At 36.3% G+C, this 25,991-nt stretch overlaps 1 long non-coding RNA gene across 3 annotated transcripts in view; it reads right to left on the bottom strand.

The window, feature by feature from the left end:
• The window catches only part of LOC143673472 (uncharacterized), a 399,281-nt gene extending 385,952 nt beyond the window's left edge, over positions 1-13,329 (bottom strand). For all 3 annotated transcript variants that reach the window (XR_013170386.1, XR_013170385.1, XR_013170387.1), the window contains exons 1-2: positions 13,222-13,329; positions 12,770-12,849 (exon numbers count right to left, since the gene is read on the bottom strand). This is a non-coding gene — a long non-coding RNA (uncharacterized LOC143673472). The remainder of the gene's footprint in view (positions 1-12,769; positions 12,850-13,221) is intronic.
• Positions 13,330-25,991: the final 12,662 nt, after the last annotated feature.

Raw genomic sequence — 25,991 nt, forward strand, 5'->3', positions numbered from 1 at the left:
GAGATAATAAATTTGCATTGTTTTAAGCCATTCAGTTTGTGGTAATTTGCTATCACAGCAGTAGACAACTAATGCAGTAAGTAAAATGTAAAAAGTTATTAACAGCCCCTTACAACATGAAAAAGTTAGAATGGCCATAGCCCAAATACCCCTAAAGGATGAGAGAAAGACCAAAGGTGATGGAGTTGGTGTACAGAGTGGAATTATGCAGACAAGGTTGGCTGTACAAATAAGCATGAGTCTTGAATCAGTATACTGATATTTGTTTTAGTCTCCAGTACCTTAGAGTAGCTAGAAATAAAAACCTAAAATTGTGGAATTGTAACCCATACTGTTCTACAACTAGTTGTTGTGCTGTGCTTTGAATTCCATTACTTTTCTGTATGTATGGTATTTTTCACAAAAAAGAAAAACAAAGAGAAGGAAGAGTATAATAGAGAAGATAGGATTTAACAAATGAATATGACTGCTGAATCAACATATTGATATTTCTTTTGGTCTCCAGTGTCTTGGAGCAGCTAGAAGAAAAAAATGAAAAATCATGGAACTATAACCTTACCAAGCTTTAAAATCTCTTGTAACTGTTAAACTATGCTTGGAAATTTATTGGGTTTTTTTTTTTTTTATATATATGGGTTTTCTCACAATTAAAAAAATACATTAAAAAATAAAAATAATAAATAAATTTTTAAAAATGTAAAAAAGTGGCACAACTTTCCTCCCTGGAGCATGCCTCTGGACATTTAGTAATCCAGGGCAGGCCTTAGGCAAAATATAAAGCAGCTGTCTTGAGCAACATGCTGCCTGGCAGCATCTTTGTAATCCTTTTGGGTAGCTTTGCCCATAGAAATCATAGATTTTCAAAGATTTTATGTCTGTCCTCTGGATACCTTTACTACACTATCTTTCCAGAACTAGGCAAGTAATCCATGTGTGGGTCACTTTCCTCCCTCTACTAGTCTTCTGTGTGTGTATTTTTTATATATATATTTTATTGATAAATCTTAACACACAAACATTCCATACATGGTATACAATCAGTGGCTCACAATATCATCACATGGTTGTGTATTCATCACCATGATCATTTTTTAGAACATTTGCATCACTCCAGAAAAAGAAATAAAAAGAAAACAGGAAAAACTCGTACATACCATACGAGTTTACCCTTTACCTCTCATTGACCACTAGTATTTCCATCTACCCAATTTATTTTAGCCTTTATCCCCCAACCCTGCATTATTTGTTTATTTTTTATCCATGTTTTTCATTCACCTGCCTAGACTCTAAATAAAAGGAGCATCAGACACAAGTTTTCACAATCACACAGTCACATTGTAAAAGCTATATTGTTATAAAATCATCTTCAAGAATCAAGGTTATTGGAACACAGCTCAACAGTTTCAGATTCTTCCCCGCCACCCACTCCAATATACCATGAACTAAAAGGGATATCTATATAATGTGTAAGAATAACCTCCAGAATAACTTATCGAATGTTTGAAATCTTTATTTTGTCTCATTTCTCTTTTCCCTCTTTTGGTCTAGAAGTCTTTCTCAATTCCTCGATGTTGGGTCCCAGCTCATCCTGGGATTTCTGTCCCACATTGCCAAAGAGATTTACACCCTGGGAGTCATGTCCCATGTAGTGGGGAGGGCACTGAGTTCACATTCTGGGTTGGGTTAGAGAGAGAGGCCACATCTAATCAACAAAAGAGATTCTCTAGCAGTGACTCTTGGGCCTTATTTTAAGTAGGCTTAGCCTATCCTTTGCAGGAATGTTTCAGAGGGCGAACCCCACGACTGAGAGTTTGACCTATTGATTTAGTTGTCTCTACTACTTGTGAGAATATCAGAAATTCTGCAAATGGGGAAGTTGAATATTTCCTCCTTTCTCCCCAGTGCCCCATGGTGACCTTGCAAATACTTCTTTATTTACTGCCCAAATTACTCTGGGGTATATCAGGGCATCACACTAACCTGGAGAAACCAACAAAGTCCCACACACTATTCAAGATTCCATGCACTTCTAGTGTTCAACTAAACTGACCATACAAGTTAGATTAGGAAATGCACTATCCAAAATATAAATTTTGCACCAAATAAACATCTCTCCCTTTGGTCTCACACAGAAGTTGAAGTTTTAAAATATAGATGATATCATCCTTTACCCTGTATTCTGATTTACCTTAGCCCTATCCAGATCAGCTTCATTCATATCTCAACTCTAAGTCAGATCCCTTTTTCAATATTTAAAACAGTTCCTGTATGGAGTACTGCTGACTTTCATAGCTTCAGAGCTCTAAATTCTGAGTCTCAGGTCACATAAATACCTGAAATTTCTGAGAACGACCAGGTTATATTCAAACAGCTTAGTATCTCAGAATTTAAAAATAACAGTTGCAGCTCCAGAATATATGTGCCTGCTTTAAGAGCTTGCAATCTAGAACCTTTTACAATAGGTCCCAACCTGATAACTCATGCTCTCAATTTCAGTTCACCAAGCTTTTATGTTATAGGTAGTCCAAATGAATGAGGCATGATGATATTTGTCTTTTTGTTTCTGACATTTCATTCAACAGACAATTATTAAGGTTCATTCATCTAGTTGCATGCCTCACAATTTCATTCCTTCTTGTGGCTGCTCAGTGCTCTGTTGTACGTATACACCACAGTTACCCCGTCTATCCCTCAGTTGTTGAACCCTTAGGCTGTCTCCAAAACTGTGGATTGCAAATACTGCTGCCATAGACACCAGTGAGCAAATGTCCATTCATGCCCCCATACTCAGTTCCTCCAGGTATATAATGAGCAACAGGGTTTCAGGATCATATGGCAACCCCACCCCTAGCCTCCTGTGGAACCACCACTCTGCCCTCCAAGAGGCTGCACCTCTCAGTTTCCCTACTGACAGTGAATAGGTACATCTCTTTCTCTGCATTTTCTCTAGCACGTATTTCTCTGTTCATTTTTAAACAGTTTTATTCACACATCATACAACCCAATCTAATTGTATAGACATGCCTTCACCACCTTAAACTATCTGAAGATATATCCTTCCACAAAGAATCCATACTCCTTCCCCATGCCCCCCACCTGTTGACAATTAGTTTTGGCATAATGCCTTTGTTACATTCAGTGGAAGCATATTACAATGTTACTATTGACTATAGATCCAGATATCATTGATGGTATTTTTTCCCATACACCATCTATTTTCAACACCTTGCAATACTGATATTCATTTGTTTTCCCTCATGCAAAAGTGTTTTTTTTAATATTTGTACATTTAATCACAATCATTGTCCACTCTAGGCATTCCTAAGTTATACTGTCTCAGTCTTCATCCTCTATCTTTCCTTCTGGTTTCACACATGCCCCCAACCCTTCTCCCTTTATCATACCAGCAGGTATCTATCTGTAGAACAAGTGAGGAATAAGATCTGCGTGTGGACATACCAGTCACTTATAGGTACAGGGATTTAATACCCACTAGCAAAGAACACAGGGAACAAGTCATGAGACCTTATTGGAAAATATGGTCAAAGTAGAATACTTTTAGACTGAATCAATGCTAAGCTAAAAACTTCAAAAGTAGAGATCCATTGCCCTTACCCAGATACAGGTAACATTTAAATGTGGGGTTGAGTTAAATGCCCCCATGGGGGTATAGTATAAAGCTACATGAACAGGACCCAAGCTTATTGGTACATACCTCTTGCCATCAAAATGTAATACTTCTGAGTCCTATTCTCACTGAAGCCACTATATATTAGGTTTCACTGGATGGGAATAAATTTAAACAGATAAATTCATTGAAACAATAAAAAAGTTCAAAAAAATAATGCAGTGCAGCTCTTAACCTTTTCTGTTTTTAATGGCCTATACACCCAGGGGCCAAGGAATATAACATAAACCACTAGTAACCATGGTTTATGAGCACAAGGAAGCTATTTGGGGAGAGATTGGAGGGCTTTTGTCAGTCCATAAAGGAGTGGTTTGAAAAAACCTCTGAGGGTGATATTGTTATGACCCCACCTGTCCACCTCACCCCACAGGGGATCCTTCTGCTCCTTTTGTTTTAAATCACTGGTGTAGTTGAAAGCTGACCCCCCTGGGAGTCAGAAGATCAGGATTTGAATCCTGGCTCCACCACTAATTTGACTCAGGTCTTCTCTGATATTTCATGGCCTATCTGCAGTGGACTCACATTTTATGCTCACTTAAAATGATGATTCCTGGACCCAGGTCAAAACAACTCTGAGGTTGGTTTTCAGAGCCCCATTGTTGCCATCAGAGACATAGCTTGCCACTATTAATTAAGAGTGAAAACTACTGTGAATGACTTCAGTCAAGTCATTGCAGCTCTTTGTTTCCTTCATCTGAAAATAAGAGGTTTGAGCTGAAAACTATTTATAGTCCTTCTAGATCCTACAGTACAGCAAAGTGCAAAGATAAGGACTTTGGAGCCACAAGGACATGGGTTCCAATAGCAACCCCACTGCTTACTTGGTGACATTGAGTAAATTATTTAACCTGCATCATTCCCAATTTCTGCTCGGTAAAATAGGGTTAATAATTTCCGTTTAGTTGGGTTGTTGTAAGAAGCAGCAATGGTGTATATAAATTATTTAAATAATCTCCATAAAATTTTCCATAGTAGCAAATGTTATCCCCTCACAAGTAACACAATGCTTCAACCTAATTAAAATATGATTATTGCTATAAAAATTCTTAAAGAGGGACTGGAAGAATATCTATACTATACATTGGAGTAGAGTATATCAATTCACATACTGTTGTATTACAAACCGTCCCAAACTCAATGGCTTAAAACAGTAAGCATTTATTATTGCTCATAGGCCATGGGTTGGTTAAGCAGTTCTTCTAGTCTTACTTGGATCATTCACGCATCAGCTGTAGGTCCTCTCAGCAGCTCTCCTGCACTTGACTGAGCTCTCTCACATATTTAGGACCTGGTTGGTTTGGGCTGGTCTAGAGAGTCTCAGCTGGGACTACTGGGCTCCTCCATGTGATCTCATGTTTCAATGGACTGTTTTGTTTTTTCACTTTTTTTTATTGTGAAAAATAACATATACACAAAAAAGCAATAAATTTCCAAGTACATTTTAACAAGTTGTTATACAACAGATTTTTAAGCTTGGTACAGATTACAGTTTCACTGTTTTTCATTTTTTTCCTCTAGGTGATCCAAGACACTGGAGACCAAAAGAAATATCAATATACTGATTCAGCAGTCTTCTCATTTGTTAAATCCTGTCTTCTCTATTATACTCTTCTTTCTCTTTTTTTCCTTTTACAAAAAGTAATAGATCAATAGATCTCAAAGTACATTGAGTACATTGCAACAATTAGTTGTAGAACAGATTTCAGAGTTTGGTATATTTTTCAATTCCATAATTTTAGGTTTTTATTTCTAGCTGCTCTGAGGTACTGGAGACGAAAAGAAATGTCCATGTACTGATTCAGCGCTCATTCTCACTAGTTAAACCCTACCTTCTCTGTATAACGCCACTATCACCTTTGATCTTTTTCCCACCCTTTAGGGGTATTTGGGCTATGCCTATTCTAGCTTTTTCATGTTGGAAGGGGCTTTTGATAATATGGGATAGAGGGATGGAACTAGCTGATGTTCTGGAGAGGGTGGCTCCTCTGCATTTCAGGATTTGTCTGGTCCAGGGGCCCATCTGGAAGTTGTAGATTTCTGAAAGTTATTCTAGTGCATGGAACCCTTGTAGACTCTTATATAATGCCCTAGATATTCTTTGGGATTGGCAGGAATGGTTTTGGTTGGGGATTGGCAAATTATGATAGTAGCAATGTCTAACTGAAGCTTGCATAAGAGTGTCCTCCAGAATAGCCTCTCGACTCTATTTGAACTCTCTCAGTCAGATACCGTATTTGTCACAATTCTTCTCCCCCTCAATAGACTGTTTCTGTGGTGCTGCTAGGATACCATGAACAAAGAAGAATACAATACTCCTGAGGACAGGGTTTGGAAATAGCACCCTGCCACTATTGCTGCATTCTGTTAGTCAAAGCACTTCACAAAGCAAGCCCCAATTCCAAGGGCGTGGATAGAGACTCACCTCTTGATGGGAGTTACAGCAAAGTCAAATTACAGAGGACATACACCTCTGGCTCAAGACAACAGCAATGGTTCTCAAAAGTTAGCATCAGAATTCCCTGGAAGCCCTGTTAAAACAGACTACTGGGCTCACCTGAGTTTCTGATTCAGTAAGTCTGGGGTGAGGACCAAAAATTTGTAGTGCTAACAATTTCCCAGGTGATGATGATGTTGCTAATCCGAGGAGCATATGTTGAGAAACTTTGATCTACAGGTGGAATCTTTTATACTATCAAAATAAAATTCAAAATATATGTACATAATCTTCCTAAATTTTATTTCCTACATTGTATAAAATGTACTATTTATGATATACTTCATGCCTAGTAAAATGTAAATTTTTTTAAAGCTAGAGATTTTTAGAGGATTTGTATTTTCCTCTGAAAAATATAATTGCTTTTTTGATTCCTGGACCATACCCCTCCCCCCGCAAAAAAAAATATATATATATACATAAAATTGCTTTTTGAGATTCTACCCTTAAACACATAATAAACTCTAACCAATCAAAACCCATGGAAAGATTTTATTTCACCTTTTCCCTTGTTTCTCTCTACCCTTCCCCCCAATTCCATCTTCCCCATACCAAGTAAAATTAGGTCAGAAAGGAGTAGGTCATGTTGAGGGAAATGAGAAACAAACAATTGTTTCTTTTATATTTGATTTAAAATTAACTAGAAGCAAATAGTTGAAAAACTGAAAGGGATAGTCATATTCTACCTTCTCATTTTATAGATGAAGTAACATGTTCAGCTAGGTTGAGTAACTTTGTGTGCAAACATGAATCTTTATACTCACCACTGCTTGATGTTAATAAACACATATGATCTAAATCAACAGCTGTCTACCATCTAGTTTCATCATAATTCTCTGAGTAATGAAATACTGTAAACCCCAGGTTAATTGTGACATATTGGTTCTTAGAAAATGCAACCAGTTTCCTATTCTTTATTAACATGAACAGGGGAGTAATTACCAAATTCGTACCTTTTTTTTGTGTGTGTGTGTGTGACTATTTCCCTGAGAAAACAGGCATTAGCTACCTTATACTGAGGAACATAAGACTTAGATGGGGGTCAAGAGATTTACCTAGGATCATATTTTGGAACCAGGACAAGATAGTCTAGGACGAAATTTCTTTCCACAGTATCAAACAAAATAATAAATAGATAAATATCCAGACCAGTCCATCTTAACTAATCACAACTAATTGATAATTAGCTAAATTATCTGTAGAGCTATAGTACTTGGTTGCAACTCCTGGAAATGGCCTAATATTCTTCATATATTTTTAAACTTTTTTTAATTGTGAAATATAGCATATATCCAAAAAAAAAAAATAAATGTCAAAGTACATTTTAACAAGAGTTATAGAACAGATTTCAAAGTTTGGTATAGGTTACAGCTTCACAATTTCAGGGTTTTTTTTTTCTAGCTGCTCCAAGATACTGGAGACTAAAAGAAATATCATGGTAATGATTCAGCACTCACACTCAATTGTTAAATCCTATCTTCTCTGTTGTAACTCTTCCTTCTTTGTTCCTCCTCCCAATCTTTAGGGATATTTGGGCTATGCCCATTCAAACTTTTTCATATTGAAAAGGGGTATCGACAATATAGGATAGGGAGATGGAATTAGTTGATATTCTTAGAGAGGCTGGCCCCTCTGGGTTTCCGAACTTATCTGGCCTAGAAACCATCTGGGGTTTATAGATTTCTGGAAAGTAAACTTAGTAAACTTTGTGCATGAAACATTTGTAGAATCTCAGATAGAGCCCTAGATATTCTTTAGGGTTAACAGGAATGATGTGGTTTGAGGTTTGGCAAACCATAGCAATTAATATCTAGCTGCAGCTTGCATAAGAGTAGCCTCTAGAATAGCCTCTCCACTCTATTTTAACTCTCTTAGCCACTGATACCTTATTTTGTTACATTTCATTTCCCCCTTTTGATCAGGAAGGAGTTGTCGATCTCACAGTGCTAGGGCCAGGCTCATTCCTGGGAGTCATATCCCCTGTTGTCAGGGAAACTTTTACCCCCGGATGTCATGTTCCATGTGGGGGGGTGAGTAATGATTTTCCTTTCACAGTTAGGCTGAGAGAGAGAGGCCACATTTGAGCAAAAAAAGAGGTTTTCTGGAAGTTTCTAAGGCATAATTATAGTTAGGCTTAACTTCTTAGTATTCTTTATTAACTATTTCAGAACCTTACTATTTGCCTAGCATGGGATTACCATATGAAGCTTGTTGATCACTTGTAACAGGCCAAGCATATTAAAAACCCTGTACTTATGAACCTATTTAATATTCAAAATAATTCTCTAAGGTAGGTACAATTTTTGTCTTCTTTTTACAGATTTAAAACAGGTTTAACTGATTAAATAATCACTCAAACGACACAGTAAGTAGTAAGGTTGCCACTCAAATGAAATTGTTTGATTCTAAATCTTACTGTCTTACCCATGGCAATATTGTCTTACTACTTGTACTTTGTCAACTACAGTAAGGCGGTGGTATTACAAAAATGACTTTGAATCCATTGAAAAAAAATGGGCCTGTTTAAAAATAAGATATTTATGACAAAATGGAAGGGAAACGATGAAAAGGAAGTATTTGGTTTAGTCAAAGAAATTACAATTGAAGATAGCCGAGACTGACACATTTAACTACCACATGTGACCAAGTATACGGACCTCCAAAACAGTCACCTTAAGAAGACTTATAAAGTATAAGTTTATTTGAACAATTCCATTAATATGTTTTTAGACCTGCTTTAGGTCTGATTACTTTGTGTACATACCCAATTGTTTGCTTTTTTAATGACATAAAATTATTATTCAGATTTTAAGTGATTACTCAATTTACTAGATTTGACTCTGAACAACTTTTTGGATATTTTCCAAAATCAAACCCAATCTTCAGAGAACATATTTGCTAAAATTGATGGCATTCCCAAAAATTGTGATTCAGATTCTGAATATAATTCCTAAAAAGAATATTTAAAATTGTTTCATGCTATAGTTGCAAACTAGGACCACAAACTAGGGCCATAGTCTTCCTTGGTTAATATTTAAAATATTCCAATATAAATACATTCCAAGGTGAAAACCTTCCAATATGTTTGAAAAATTTTTTAAAAAGCAAGCAGACCTCAACTACTTCCATCCTCCTATTCCATAATTGTCAATAACCCTTTCCAATGTGAAAAAGACAGGATGGTCATAGCCCAAATACCCCTAAAGAGTGGGAGAAAAATCAAAGGACAAGGAGGAGTATAACAGAGAAGACAGGATTTAACAAATGAGTGTGACTGCTGAATCATTATACTGATATCTCTTTTAGTCTCCACTATCTTGGAGCAGCTAGAAGGAAAAATCTGAAATCGTGGAACTGTAACCCATACCAAACTTTGAAATCTGTTCTATAAGTACTTATTACTCAGTACTTTGAAATGTATTACTTTTTTGTATATATGTTATATTTCATAATAAAGAGATTTTTTTTTTAAAGGAAGCAGAAATTTTGTTATAAAAGGGAAAGATTTTGTTATGAAATTAGGTTCAGGCTATTACAGTACAATTATGGGACTTTCCCAAAAAAGAATAATCAATTTCAGGACTTCCTAAAAAAATTGGCCCTTACAAATCCCTCCTGGTTAAATAATTTGAGCAGACCATTCAATCCAACCCTGGGGAGCTGGTTATAGGTTGAGTCTCAGAGAAATCTTTTACCTGGCATTCTTCAAAAGAGCTGATACTCAAGGCCTTACAAATAAAGGCAGATTTCATTTAGAAGCAGGAAACCACAACAGTAGCAGATATATCACTTAAAGATATATCACCTTGAAGTTACAGAACACTCTGCTAGATGTGACATAAATAAAAGAATTCCAAAGGTAGGCAGCCCAGAACTAATTGAGCAGTTCAAGCATGATATCAGGAACCCAGGTGTTTTCCATCTTTCTTCTCCAGCATCTTCAGGGGATTAACATTTAACTTGTATTTATTACTTTACAATTGCAAATTGCAAGATGGTTGCTCCCTCTCCAAATATCACACAATATTTCAGGTGGGAAGAAGGGAAAAAGGAAAAGTGATAACAGCAGCTATGACCATTCCCCTTACATGAGAAAAACAAAAGTTTTCCAAGAAGACTCTTCAGCCAATATGTATTTATGCTTAATTTGCCAGAATTGTGTGAAACAGCCACTACTAGCTGTAAGTAAAACTGGAAAATTGAAAGTTCAACTTTCCAGTCTCTAAATTAGAACAAAATAAGGAAGGAGAGGATTGAGAATGCATGTTGAGTAAGATAAATTACAATGTCTGTTCAGTAGGGCTTACATTTTACACAGCAGTGTGTTTTCACACTTTGTATCATTAAATCACCACAACAACCCTAGGAGTTGGTCCTCATGCCTTCAATTTTACCAATAAGGGAAATGTGGCATGGAGTAATTAAGAGAATTGTCCCAAATTACCCAGTATATAAGCATTGGAACCAACTTCTATGACCCCAGAAGCTATGTTTTCTGACATGGGTTAAGAAAAAAAAATAATAAAGCACAGGAACAACGCTTTCCCAAAGACTGAGTATCAAACTTGCTGTTAAAAGGCAACATACAGTAGGATATTTTTAATCCTCATTGGATTCTTACACAAGGTCTTATTCTTACATGTAAAAAACTGAGACATCCCTAAAAGGAGAAAGTCAAGATCTCTTGGGGATTCTAATAGTCACTGAAGCCCTCAGATGACTCCCAACATTCACCTACCTGTAGAGATTTGCAGGTAGTGAATTAATTACTTAATACCTTGCTTATATATTTTCTAGGCTTGGTTCATTTTTATTGATTATGATGTAGCTCTTGATAAATGCCAAAGAAACTATTTTGCCCTGTGACATAGAGCAGGGTCAGAAGTTAATCAAGCCTATAAAATCATGTTTAATAAAAACAGAAAACAGAACACATTGTATAGGTCTTAAACACCCTATTCTCAAAGTAGTACTGATACTATAATAGAGGTTATTGTGGAACGGGCTAGAAAAGTTTGGTAGGATAAGCAGTTTTGCAGAGTAGATTTTAAAAACATACCCACAGTTTTTCTCTGGGTTTCATATAGCCTCATCTCCTACAAAATTTTCAGTTGACATTTAGGTGTTTGAGTCTTACCAATTCAGTTCAACTGTGTTCCATACTGGACCCAAGTTTTCCTCCTTAATGCTAAGTGAATTGGTGTCTTAATAATCTCCAACTGTGTTAACTTCTCCCAGGTGTAAGCTTAAATTTCGCAAGGTTAGTACATCTAATGCATACACTTACTGGGAGCTGTTTTATCACATCTTAAAATGTTCATTTGGTAAAAGACCCAATTTCTAAATTTATTGTTCATGTCTTTAGTATGATTTTCAATGTGTCAGGGAAAACACCTTTACTCCATTAGTTATATTCCCCTTCCTTCCATTTTTCCTCTCAATAAATGCAGTTAGTTCTAGGTTGCTGAAGCAAGAAAAGATCAGAGAAAAGTAAATTTAGTAAAGTGTGTATTTTTCATAATACCTTCAAAATCATTGAAAAGTCTGTTGGAAAAGAAAATACCATTTGCTCAGCCAGCTAATGAGCTATTCTTTTCATAAAAAAAACAAAAGTCCCAGTAGTTTTCAATCAGAAGAATATGTTCAGAGAAAATTATTTAGTATCTAATAATTTAGATTTGAAGAATTGGAGAGCTTTAATAGCAAACTTTTATAGTTCATGATTGTGCTTAAAATTAACAGCACACTACAAAATCCACTGTCTCCACTTACAACTATTTTGTGAAATAATCTTTTTAATTATGCAAATTATTAGCAAAACAATATGAGAGATGTTTGAAAAGAACAGTTTTCAGATGCCCTTAAAAGAGCTGTTTACATAGAAACGATAATTTTGCTTATTGTATATAATTCTTGTACTTATTCATGAAGGTACATGAATAAGTGATTTCTTCTAGGCACACTTTCTTAAATTGGTGCTACTGTTAATCCATCAGTAAACAGTCATTTCAAGTTCTCACTATTTCTACTGATCTCCCCTCCCCTTCCTCGACCTTTATTTAATTCCAGGAAATATGTTAACAGATGTCTAGTACTATCTTCAAACAAAACTGCAGAAAGTTGTGAGGAGTAATTGGTTAAAAAAAAAAAAAATGAAAGTCTTCTGTGTCCTTGAAGGCTTCTTCAAGCTGAAGGAACCACGTGAAGACACCACCACACCCTTCCTTTCCTTCACTGAAAGTCTCCTTCCAACTTCCTCAAAGTGGTTTCCCATTAGAAGCCGTTAAGAGAGGCTGTTCTTGTACCTTCCCCATGGATCAGAAGCTCTTTGAGGTATGGCGTAAAACCTTTAGTGCTCCCCAATGGTCTAACACAGGCTGCACAACTTATATACACACATTTTAAGTGATAAATAGCTGACATTCTAAGGGAAAGACTTCATTAGACAGAAATATCCTGTTTTCTCTCACTTCCTGCTTTTTCTAGCTGCCATAAGGCATCAATGATAAAAATATAGAAGTCGATTACATAGTATCAGCGAAGAGGTACTCCATAAACTCTAATAAACATAAATAAACATCACCCACGAGGTTCTGGACAAATCTCTCAGGATGCTTGAATCTGTGTTTTGTAGCCACATCAGGACTGTGTACAGCATTACAGTAAGCTGGAAATGGAAAGTTGAGTGTAAAATAACATTCTATTTGTCCACATAGGGTTATAAAGTATCTTGTAAGGCTTTCCTATAAATGAAATATTGGTACCTAAGCTCTTCGGACCATTAACAAAAATTGAAAGGAAAATATAAAGTATCCGCCGTTTTTTTTCGAAGGGGTGGGGCGGTGGGGAGGCAACAAAACAATGCTCAACACTCCTCACAAAAGGGGAGAGAGGAGAGAGGTCCCGATGGGTTCTGCCTTCCGAAAACAGCCCAGGCAGAGACTGAAAGTGGAGTGAGACAGAAATGGAAGACAGGTCAGAATGAAGGGAAGAGAAGAGGCTGGGGTCGAGTTCCCAACTTGCTGACGCCGCTGCGCACCTGCGGGACGGTGTTCCGCTGCTAGAGCCGCTCCGCGCCCTAAAGTGTGCAGGGGTTGTTGGCTGGAGAAGGACCCAACTGCCAGGGCCAGAACCCCCACCCCCCACCCCCGCCCTTCCCCGTCGCCCCGGACGGCGGAACTCGCTCGCGCACTCTGGCGGGCCCTTCCTGGCGAATCCGGCCGCGGTCTGGGTGCAGGGTCCCTTTCCCAGTGACCGCACGCGGTCTGGGTGCCGGGACCCCTCCTGTAAGTCTCCGCTCCGGCCGGGGCCTCTCCGGGGGAGAGTGTTTAATCCTCCCTCCTCGCTCTGCTGCCCGCCCTTGGGAAGGTTCCCGGCCCTTCTAGAAACACCGTGCGCGGGGAAGTGCGGTCCCGCACCGCTGCGAGCCACGCCGAGTTGGTGGTGCGTGTTGACCGACAGTTGCAAACTATTGATCAGTTAATGTCCCACTCGCTCATTTCCCAGCTCCGGTCCTGATCTTCTTGCCACCTTGGGCCTTTATCTTTCGATTTTGGATCTTCTCCTTTCTTAAGTATTTGGATAAATTAGCTGTCCATAGTCTGTTACGGTTGAAATGACTCTACGGTTTTCCTACTTTTTTGAACGCTGACAGCAGAAAATACCATAGGGAGACCATGGGGAAAGAAGGATGAAAACGTGTGTGCTGTGCGCGCGCGCGCGCGCGTGAGAAAGAGACAGACCTAGGGGGAGGGCAGGGGGCTTCCCTCTCCTGGAGGACAGACAGAATGATACATACTGTCATTAACAGTTTTGACCCACCCAGACCCCACCCTTCGGTTGCATCCATCACACAGTCATTACAAAGGGGCAGCGCTGTCACACCGCTTGCCCTGCTCCTGGGGCTCTCGGGCTGGTTTAATGAGGTGCACCCAGCCGGGGCTATTGTGCAGCGCGAATGAAGCAGGAACGAGACGGCAGCGATCCTAGCAGCTGCTCGCAGCAGCCCTGCAGCAGCAGTCAAGCCCAACCCTCAAGTGGATGGATGCCTCTGGAAGTGTTTTCCTGAACGAACCCATCAGGCAGTGGAAGACTGTGGCAGGTCTAGTGAACTTAGATGGGGCTTCCCTCTCCGGCAGTTGAACTGGCTGGAGGCAAGTGCAGTCACTCGGGTAATCGCGCGGGGTTCTGGGGGCGGGGTGGTGGTGGTGGTGGTAGTGGTGGTGTGGTGGTGGTTTTAAGCCAGTCCTCAGTCAAACGGCGGCTTGGATCAATTTCCCTTTCACCCACTCAACTCTCCCCTTTACCTTTTGTTTTGTGAGCTTGGCTTTTTCCACCCCTATCCCCTCCCTGTATGGTCTGAACCGTGTGTCTTGTTCTGGGGTTTGATTGTGCATTTAAATGTAATTGTGATTGGTGAATGTTCTCTCCTTTTTGTTGTGATTACTAGAGATACTTTAGTCCTGCCTTCCCAGTTCTGCGCCCTGCACAAGCAGTTTTGAAAAATTAAGTGCAAAAGCATGACAAAGCAATATGAGGTTGCCGTGGTAAGTGAACTTTTAAAACAAAAATTACCATTTCTTCTCGTATGCTCGGTCTGTGGGTGGTTTGAAGTGGACTCCTCACACACAAAGGGCTGGGGGCTGGGAGGAGGGGGCGGTTAAACAACAAAACCAATAGTAGCTTTAATTTTGTTTTTCTCTTTACTGTGGTCAGTAGATAAATTCCGTTTAATTTCTCTGTTTAAAACTCATGGTATGGTAATGCGTCGGATGCATTTAAAGTGGGTGAGAGTTCGCAGTCAGCAGAGGAGAGGTGCAGGGAAGGGAGGTGAATGGAACTAGGGTATTGTCTGATTTCAAAAGAACCGTGCAGCTCTAACTTTCTGAACTCGGCAGGGTGGCCCGGTCATTCCTGATCCAAATCCTGAGAGAGGAAAGGAACAATGGGTCACCCTCCTATCTCTGTCCCCTTACCTGAACTATTAAATACCCCCCTTTCTTTCTTACACTTCCTCAGGTAGCAACGTAAAAGTCAGAATTCTAGACAAATTTTAAACCCCAAATGACCAAATAATATATTTGGAAAGTTGAAGTCTTAAAAGAGTGGAGCCTGGAGAAAATAATTGTTTGCCACCCTCCTCCCCACTATTCCCTTCTCTCCCTCTATCTCCCCCCTCCCTTTTTGACTCATAGTGTACAGTTTGAATTAAGCAACCTTCCTCAGCATCCTCTCCTAATCCCTTTTATTTGTTTCGAAAACAAAAAAGAGATATATTCCATAGAAAGATCTCTCAGTTTTGGCCACTTAGCTCATTTACTTTATGAGAATAGCTATCTAACTTAGTATTTGTGTTAAAGTTAACAATTTCAAGTTTTCAAGAGAAGAATAAATTTTCCCTGCACTAAGAATTCTAAATTGTTTCACCAACTATGCACTTTTTAAAAAGAATTCACAGTGCTCAATTGTCTTAACTTTTTCTGTTTGTGGCTCTGGTTGCCTTTTAAATTGTCAAGGGCTGTTGCCATGGAGATGACTGGGCTGCCCTATATTGGAATGGACCTGAATATTCTTGATGAGGCAAGGTCATCTAAGTTGTCTCATTTGAAAGATGGGATGGAAACAAAAATGCCTCCAAAGGACTTTTTTCTTGGTTATTCTGTTAAGTCCACTCTTAACTTTCATTTATTCATGTGCAGATATCATTTCATGTCCCAACATTTCTTAAGAAATATCTTGAAAACTAATGTTTTTAAAGTAATTATAAACTCTCTGATCACAGGAAACAGAAAATAACTTTTTTTTACTAGTTGCACTACAATAAGGATAAACTGATGTATATTATTGGGCATATATTTTATTAACTTATTTTTTAAAGTCTTTTCTACATGAAGTTACTATAAAATACTAGTAACAATCACAGGAAATTGATGCTTTTTGCACTCACCTTCCAAAGTTATACCTATTGCTTTTAGTCTTGCTACTTGCAATTACTATCCTTCAAACAAAAACAAAATGGCTAATTGCTAATCTGTTGCTACTAGAGGAATCAATTTAGTAAAACTTGTGAAACTATTTCAGAAAAGTTAGATTAGAATATAGTATTTTATATGTTCATAATAACAATTTCAATCAGGAAGTTTGCTTTTTTAAACTGATATTCCTACATCACAGATAGTCAAGTAACACTGTTTTAAACTACATAATCCATTTTGGACCATACCACTCAACTATCATGGCTATATAATTTTATTATTAATCTTGACCCATATTAGCACTATCTATAATGTTTTATAATGAACATCTTGAACTGTATTTATATACACAATATTAAACAAAGCAGGAATTTACTAGTTCTGCTACACAGTTATTTGTAAGTAAATATATGAATACATATATAAAATCAGATTACTTTGACACATTAATTTTTAAGTGGAGATATTTTGTCATGTTCATAATCTTAAACAAATCCTCAATTATATTGTAGCTCTCCTACACACTGAAAATGCTGTTTCAGTTGGACACTAATAAAACTTATTTAAAATAAGTTGGATAATTGAAAATGATAATAGTGCATGCAATTTAATTTCCTTTCAAAGTATTTAGATGTATTTAATGGCATATTCTTCCCTAATACCATAATTCTGGGATGATTTTAGGTTTGGTAAATATTCTCCTTATGGAAATTTCTTTATATAAAGATGGGATACTATAATAATCCATTTATTTCCTCAAAGTTCTAATTATATGTTATTGGCACATTAGAAATAGAGTGACCATGTTGTGATATTTTCCCTAAACTTCAGTCTACTAAAATAAATTTTACAAAGTAGAAATGCTTATACTGTTTATAAGAACAAAATTCTAAGTGTTTTTAACTGAGCAACACTCTCATAGAAATATTCATTGATTCATTTTAAGTAAATAGCTATCATAAATAAAATTTTAAATGGGTGAGATATAGGGGGTAGGGGGTGGGTGGTTGCCAGGGTTATTTAATTTATTTTTTTAGGGTTATTTAATTTAATGTTTCATTGCAGGTTTAACCCCTTGTTCCATATTTAGAGCATCAAATGTGCCTGTGAGCAAAACAGGCAGGCTGTAGGGATACTATAATTTTTTAATGCAAAAGTGACTTTCATTTATTGCTTCTAATTAATATCAAATTTAATGTGTTTTTTTCTATCAACTACTCAATCTAAATTAGCTAATACCTTAACTATAATAGGTGACATTTGTTGTCTACCTGCCATGATCCTGTCACCGTGCCAGGAACTTTACATATATTACCTCAGTTAATCCTCAAAAACACTCTAGGTGGTAGATTTTATTACCTCTAGATATTTACTAGTTAGGATCACACAGCTCATAAACCGTTAAGTGAGGATTTGAATAAAAATCTATCAGACTCTAGAATTGGTTGCAATATCAAGCATAATGAGAATCAAATAATAGAAAACATGAGATAACTATTTTAAAAGACCCCTGTATCTCCACATAAAATCCACACGTACTTTGCAAAAATTCTGAGGAAAAAGTTATTACCTGTTAATCTTGACACCTTCCTTGATTAGAGTTTTGTAGAAAAAATTCCTGCTGAAATATTATTGTAACTATATCCCCAAATTGGATTTCAATGCATTAGCCAAGTTTAGCTGATTGTTTTTCTCTTTGGGGACATTGATTATGGTGAATTTATTGCATTTTTCAGCCTAACCCAAAACAAACAAAGGTAGAGGAAAATTAAATCAGTTATACTGAGAAAGGTGTTTTAAGATAAGAACCAACAATATCTACTTAATAAAAGGAAAACTAACTGAAAACCCAGTTTTCCTTACAAGGAAACATAAAAATCAAATAAGTAGGATGACTTTTCCGTTTTATCGACTCAAATGGAATTTAAATTTCATTTTAAAGATTTTAAATATTCAGTTACACTAAGACTTGCTAAAATAATAAAATGTTACGATATGATTTTATAGGTAGCAAATTATTTGGTGATTTTTTTTTGTTCATAATATTTTCTAAGTTAGCCTTTATATATTTTTAATCAATTAAATGGCTTTAATCATTCAGTGATGAGGGGCCCTCCATTTTTTTGAACTGCTGTCATTTAAAGAATTGAAGAAATAAAAATATAAAGTGATATAGAAAATACAAAGTTTCAAATAGGTCCCCATTACAGGATTGCTTTTTAGATGTTAAAGATGAGTAGACTTTCTAATTAATACTGGAAAAACAGCCTTTCCTTTTAAAATGCTCTAATTTTGCTCCTTTTTATTTATAAAATATTCAGAGCTGAGAGCTTGGAGTATAGATATTGCATCTCTTCAGGTTGACTTATTTTTTAGCTTTGATCTACAAAAATGAAGATGTATCAAGGTAATTAATTTGAGTCGCCCTAAGTAGCAATAAAAAAAAATGTATGAGAACCTCATTTACAATGAACAAAAAACTGCTCATTTTTTCACTTTCACCTGAGAAGGAATGAAATGACTCTATCTGCACTTTAGTAAATGGGTTCCTGAGTTGGTCTGTATAAATCTTTTTATTTTAAAAGGGTCACTTTTTTTCAATGTGGAGAGCTCACACTTTCAAAAAGCATTTGGATTAATGCTCGTGTTAAGAGAAGAACTTTTTAAAAACTGATTCATCTGTTTTTCTAGGTTTCAGATTCCTATAAAGTATAGTCATACAGATCCATCACGTTTAAATTACATTATTATGGAAATTCCAATAGATTTTCTAAATGTTAGATAATTTTGGATTTTAAGAACCATGCTATAGAGGGACGAACTGTAAAGCCTGAGTGCTTTAACTCCACAAGATCCTACGAACTGATCACATATGATGCAATTCTATTTGTCTTTGACTTTGGAGACTATGCCCTCAAAGACTCTAAGATTTTTACCCTAAAAAAATAAGTTTACTTCCTAGCCTCATTTAAATAAAATTCAGACTCAGTTTTTATCATAGTTAATAAATGTGTATTTTTCTATATTATCCTTGATTTGGAATTTTACATTACATGATTAAGTACTAAAATCATAAGACCATTTCTAGACAACTTCTGTCCTTTTAAAATCATCAAAGTGTATGGGTCTATAAATATAAATATAAACATACACATTTTGCAAATATTTATGTAAATATTATACATATATAAAGCTATGGTTATATGAGTATGAAGCAGAAAAGGAAAATTCTTAGAGTAGTTTTTCAGTTTTAAACTTATAGGGTAATTAATACTGCAAATCTGAATTTTATCTAATGGTAAGAATAGTAACTACTTTTATTATTAAGTAAAAACCCAGGAATATTTTAGGATAGGTCTGTGGAGTCTATTTTCTCCCACGTCTCCATTATTGCTTTCACGTAACTTTGTACAAGATGATAATTTCACTTGAGAATAGTAGGAAAAATGCAGACTAAACTTCAAACCAGGAAAAAAGCTGAAGAATCTTAAGGAAGTTTTGGAATAGGTCCTGGAATCCTTCATGTTACTCACCTCTATTATCCCCGTAAATTCTTTCAAACATCAAACCATTACATTTTGTGTTCAAAGTAAAGTTATATGTTATGAACGTCCAAAGCCTCTCAGAGCATGAAGGTTTATAGCAAAGGGCAAAATAATACAAGCTAGATACCACATCTGATGCACATTCATGGGGGCTGAGAAGACGGTATTAATGGTTTTACATTGTTAAAAGTAGTGATATAAAATTAATGAAACCTGAGGTCATTATCATTAAGAACTAAGAACTCAACTTTTCAAGGGTCTCCAGTGAAAATTATTAACCATGGGATAGACAGTTTAAAGACCTGATTATCATTATAGATATTTAATAAAATCTAAAAAGGTATCACTATTTTATGATATCAAGGTTGATGAGAGCAAAGATAGCTATATAAATGTAAACTTCTGAATTTCAAATTAATCGCCTTTACTTTGATATTGTGGCTGTGATGGTTTTTAGTATATGTTTGATTCTTAGCATGGATACTAGAACATTTTTGTATGTTTTAGAATATGAATTATTAGTATACTTCATTCAGCAAACACTATTGCATGCTTACTAGGTCTTAAGCATGGTGCTCAAGCCTGGGTATACCCTACTGGAAGAGATGGCTGTGCTATCAGGAAATGCACAGTCTGTGTAGGAGACAGACATGCCAATAGATGCTAATGATGCAGTGAGATAAATGCTACCAGTGGTATGTACAAAGCGCTTTGAGGAGCACAGAGGAAGATATCACCAAAATACCTACAGGCTGGCTTCAGCGTGGGCACCTCAGTGGAGGTGAAGTTTTGCATGCTGACTTTTTTTTCCATTATAAGAAATTTTAACAGTGGATATTCAAATAATATAAAGAAAAGTGGAGTATATCATTTTCTAGTTTTACATATTGGTATGTATTTATGATGAAGAAGAGCAAGTTCTCAGTGTAGGATGCTGAGTTTTTCAAGATTCATTAGTGTAATTTCTCAGCTACACTGCCTTTGACAAATGAGCATAGCTGGGAAAGCCTTTAATATATTGATTATGTTAGTGTTTTGTTGCCAGTAGTGTAATGGATAAAGCAAAGGCTCCATTTTTATTCTTCTGTGCTCTATCCTCCAAAAAAAAGTATCTTGCAAACCGTGAAAATCATACAAAAGCAAAAGTAATTAAATAATATAAATGGTGAGAGAGATTGCCTATGATCTGGACTGGAATTAGAAAGGGAGGTGTGTAAGAAAGAGGATATTTGAGAGGAAATTATGTGGAAATGTTTTAAACTAGGAAAAAGAGTTTTGCTTCATAACAATAGGGTATTAACTTAAGAGATTTCACTGTCCTTTGTATTGCTTGCACAAATACAACAGAAGAGGGAAATACTATTAATCTGACTTTTTTTTCTGTTTATGATTAATTTTCACCATGGCTCAGACTAAAACCATCCTATTTTCTTTCTTAAACTCCCAAATGTATGTAGTTTTTTTTACTGTGAAAAACCTTTACTTCAGAGTGATGAGTACCTCATATGAATATCATTAGGCATTTTGCTCACTGATATCTTTGACAATACAGTTTAGCCTGTTCCTGCTGGGATTCTCTCCTGGCAACAGTGTTTATTTCCTTGTGTTCATTTTTAGGAAAATCCTCTCAACATTGTTATACACATTATTTTATAGGAAGGAAGCATGTAAAATACTCTTGAACTCATTTTACTTGTGAGTTTGAATAGCATTCAGATTAGAATGATTTCCCCAGAATTTTATAGGCTTGCCCAATCCAGCTGTATATTTTATATGCTAATGTAAATTCTATTTTTGTTCCCCTTGGGGGTTTAAGTGATTATAATTGTTGCTCTTCAAAAGCCAAACAGATGATGATTGCTGCTTCAGGAGTATACCAAAAGAAACTGGCTTTCATTAAACCTGCTCATCCACTTCATAATTATCTCCATTTTATCTAGCTAAGAAGCAGGAAAAAATGGCAAATACAGTTCATTGAAGCCAGTTCAGTTATTTAAACATCGCTTTATTGAACTAGCAGGAGGTGTTAAAGTAGAGGGAATGTTTTCATTCTAACACTGATATGAAGCCAGTGGCCCAACTCAAGAGTCAGTTGAAATTCAAGAGCCAGAGGCCACAGAGAATAAGAGGGGAGATATTTTAAGAGGAGTCCTCTAGTGGATACAATAAATAGTACTGCGATGGCAGCTACTCTGAAATATTCTTTCTGCTTATTCTTCTTCCTGTAAGTTTAGCATGGAGTTAGCTATTTATTATATATATATATAAAATATTATATATATATTTTAAAAAGAACCCAAAATTCACTCCAAGCGAAAAGGAAATTTCTTGTATAAGGGCTACTAATAAATTCTAAAACGATGCCAAATCCAGAGACTGACTGACATCAAGAGTCCTTCCAGGAGAGTCCCATGATCACAGGAGCTCTGGGTCAGAAAGCAATTCTTGCAGAGGTTGATTTTCCTTAAGGAGGAGAATATCTCCTCATTCAGCTGACACGGGGCTCTGAGTTGCCTGTTTGCTCCGACTAGAGTGTATGCACAGAGGGGTGGCCTTGGTTTGCATCGGGGCATGTTTCTGACCACATACATTGCTGGCCATCCTCTTGATGGTGCAGTGAGGATCCCTGAATAGAAAAGTGTCAGAATCAACAGCTGTCCAGGCTTCCAGCTGTGAGAAAGCAATTCTCTGATGGTTAAATGAACAATTCTAAAAGGGCTTTCTCCTTTCTGGAATTTCAAAGAGCCATGTGTTAGAAATCAGTTGTCTAAGGTTGGACATTACATTCATAAACAAAGAAGGAAAATACAAAGTTTCAAGTTTTCTACAGATTTTCAGTTTCATGTTCCATGATAGTTCAGCAACTTTCAGTCAATTTCACCTTTTTAAAGGCTATCTTAGAACTTGATTTTGAAATGTTTGGGGAAGCATATTGAAAAGTGGGGAAAAAATGACTTAAAAAAAGAAAATATGTGCCTGGTAAGATTTAGGATAAACTACTAGAAAACTGTGTACTTACAAAAAAAAATCATTTGCCCTCTCAATTCCTATGCCACAACAATAAAACATTTTCGTTTTCATATATTTAATTTTATTTTAGCTGCATAATAACCCCCTGAAGTAAGAAAAGGAAATACTGTCATTCTCATTTTATATATAGAAACAGCAATTCACAAGCATTTAAAAATTAAAACCTAGGTATACCACCTCCTTCATCAACATCTTCATCAACATCTCCTTGATCTACCAACATCTTGCCAGTACATGATATTGAATTACATCTAAACTGCAGAGTCATATCTACCCCTCTGGAAAAATATTCCCAGAGAATAAGTATTTTCCCAATGAACTCTTAGACAATCTCTGCAGTTTGCATTTTTAAATCCAGGGAGAGGGTATATAAATGGCCTGCCCTCTTAAAAACTCTTTAAATTATAACTATGCCTGGTAGGGTGGCAGCACTGGAATTTTCCCTGGATTCCGGTGTGAAGATGAGTCAGGGTATATATATCACTGTGATTTCCACCAACAAGGCCTATAAAAGACATCAGTCTGTGTAACTTCTTACTGAAAAAGAAAATATACCAGCTGTACCCTGCGCTGCCCTAGGCAAAAAAGGTAAAAATGTGATTGGTTTTCTCACCTCCCAATCACCCTCTCTTGAGACCTCTAGAACCTGACCATCCTTTATTGCTGGAGGCTTGTGCTCTTCGTTTACTTCATTGCTGAAACCCAAGGTCTACTAGGACAGTATTTCTTTCTCTTCAAAGGTGATAGGCTAATCTAAAAAACTAATCTCTGCTAATGAGAGTATATTAAGGAGAGTACTGGTTTTGGTTAATATTTGAAAGTCACTGCTGGGGAGGTTGAAGCCTTCTTTTGTTAAAGAATCATGGTAAGCAACTTAAAGAGTGGCCATGCCAAGCCAACACATGTATTTCTGCTGATAGTTGCTCTTCCTAACCATGTAGCCCCTCCTGATCTCCATCACTGAGGAGTCGCCTTACTTATTTTGAAGTCGGACAGTTAGAAAGTTATATAACTCAACCACAAATATAACTCTGAAAAAACTTGTGATTTGATAGCATTGGCTTATTTGTCTATGTTTATTAAAAAGAAGTAAAAGCTACGAGATCTAGCAAACACCAAAATATAGCCATGCCAATGAAATGACTCTGTAATTTTCCAGGGTTATCGCACATGTCTGTTCTTCCATTTTACTAACAGAAAATTATGGAAAATCGGGTTTATTCTGCAACCTCACTGACAAATTGAATGTAAATAAAATCTTTTAAAAATATCCCAGTTAAGTCTCTTCCAGCATAACACAACGTACAAATTTGGCAATGATTCTAATTAATCTTCTCAACAAAGAGAGCTGAACCAAAATAGCTCAAGCCAGAGTTTAACTCCACATCAACTGAGCATCTAAAAATCTGTACTATATTTTGCTCCTAAATCATTGAACTGATTAGAATGATCATGGAGGTTTTTTATACAAACACATGTGCTTAGATCCCACCTCAAAATTACTGAGTAGAATCTCCTAGGGTTTTTTATTAAGTACAGTACTAAAGCGTCTGTACTTAAGCACACACACGTGCATGCACACACACACACACACACACACACAAAACTGGACACCTCTACATGTAGGCTGATGCATTGATATTCAGCAATGTGTGAGAACCACTGAGCTTTCCTTTTACCAGTTTCATCATTCAATGAAGATTCACTCTGTGCCAGGTATTAAACTAAGCACTTAAATATTTTTCATTTAATCCTCACACATCCCCAAAAGTTTACTATTATTGTTATACCCATTTTACCAATGATAAAGCTGAGCCTTAGAGAGGTTGGGCAAAGTGTTTCAAGTCATATACCAAGGACACTGGAGAGGTAGCACCAGAAGCTGCTACTTTTAACCACTACGACCCTGAACTTGAAAAGGGCTTCAATATACAAACTGAAAACAGCTGTATTTTATAGCTGACCTTTCCAACCTTGAAACTTCAATTTTGCTGCTTTGATTACCTTAAGAATATCCGGAGTGTACTGGTGTTGTTTCATTTTCTGGCCTTAAAAAAAGCCACTATATTCATGTGAAAGAAGACAAGGTCTAATAGGTAAAAGACACTTTAAAAATATAGGGAAAATGTTCTGTTTTCTTTGTGTAAAGGTCACAGATGGCTTTCTACTTTGGTTCTTAATTCAGAAATTCAAGGAGATACTGTAAACCATCTTTTAATTTCATTGCTAAAAATTCTTTCAATATCAGACGGTGTTAGAAGAGCATGGCTTTTCTTTTAGTTTCAATTTCTTATAAAAATATTAAGAATTATTTAAAATCATTGCCAATATATGCAGTTTCCAGTATGGAATATAAAATTTTGGGATTTGTTCTTCTTGACTTGGGGCTGACACCAATATTGAGAAAAATGATGACTCATATCTAGAACTGAAATTTGTTTTTCATGGGTTTATACATTTTTCCTCTTGAATTGCACCAAAAATGGTTTTTTAATTGGCTTTAACTCATGCCCAATAAATTGGAGGAAAATTGATTGCCGCAGTCGTGTTTGGCTTAAAATTATTCAAGACTGCACCACAAGTCAAATGAGTGCATGAGTGAGGGCAGTGTCGCTTTAAGTCCTCTGTTTTTGACAAATAATTTTTATCAAAATGGTATAATTCATATGAAAACTAATATATGTTGGCAATTTATAAATCTTAAAAGATATAACAGAGCCATGTTAAAATACATCCTATTAAAAGTTAAACTTTTCTTATTTTGTTGTTGTCTTAGTGCCTTCTTTTGCAGTTCTACCAATAACACAAATTTATTCCTATTATCCCTTTTAAAATAAATATCTTCATATAGATCTTGTTAGATTCTTGGCAATGATATTAGAGTATTTTTAAATAGTAAACAAAACAAAAACAATGAGGATGTTCACAGATTGTACCATCCCATAGAGAGGGAAGACATTTTCCCATTCTCTGAAGAATGAATTTTGAAGACAAAAATTAAACAATGTGAAAATTAACTCTTTCAGGTGATTATTTAGGGCATTGAAATAACAATTCACTAAAAGATATCTTTCAGAAATCCGGTTTTTGTTCAATCTCATCAAAACTATTTACTATATTAGGTTTTCATTTACTTATATGCCATACAAATATAGACTAATCACTTAAAGCACTTGGCTAGTTGGGAATGAAAGTTCATTTTATGAGATTCTCTAGCAACTGTGGGAAGGGGCATAAGAGGGGAAAAGAAATGATTGAAT

The sequence above is a fragment of the Tamandua tetradactyla genome, chromosome 2 (assembly GCF_023851605.1).
Source record: "Tamandua tetradactyla isolate mTamTet1 chromosome 2, mTamTet1.pri, whole genome shotgun sequence".
In the NCBI taxonomy this organism is placed as follows: Eukaryota; Metazoa; Chordata; class Mammalia; order Pilosa; family Myrmecophagidae; genus Tamandua; species Tamandua tetradactyla.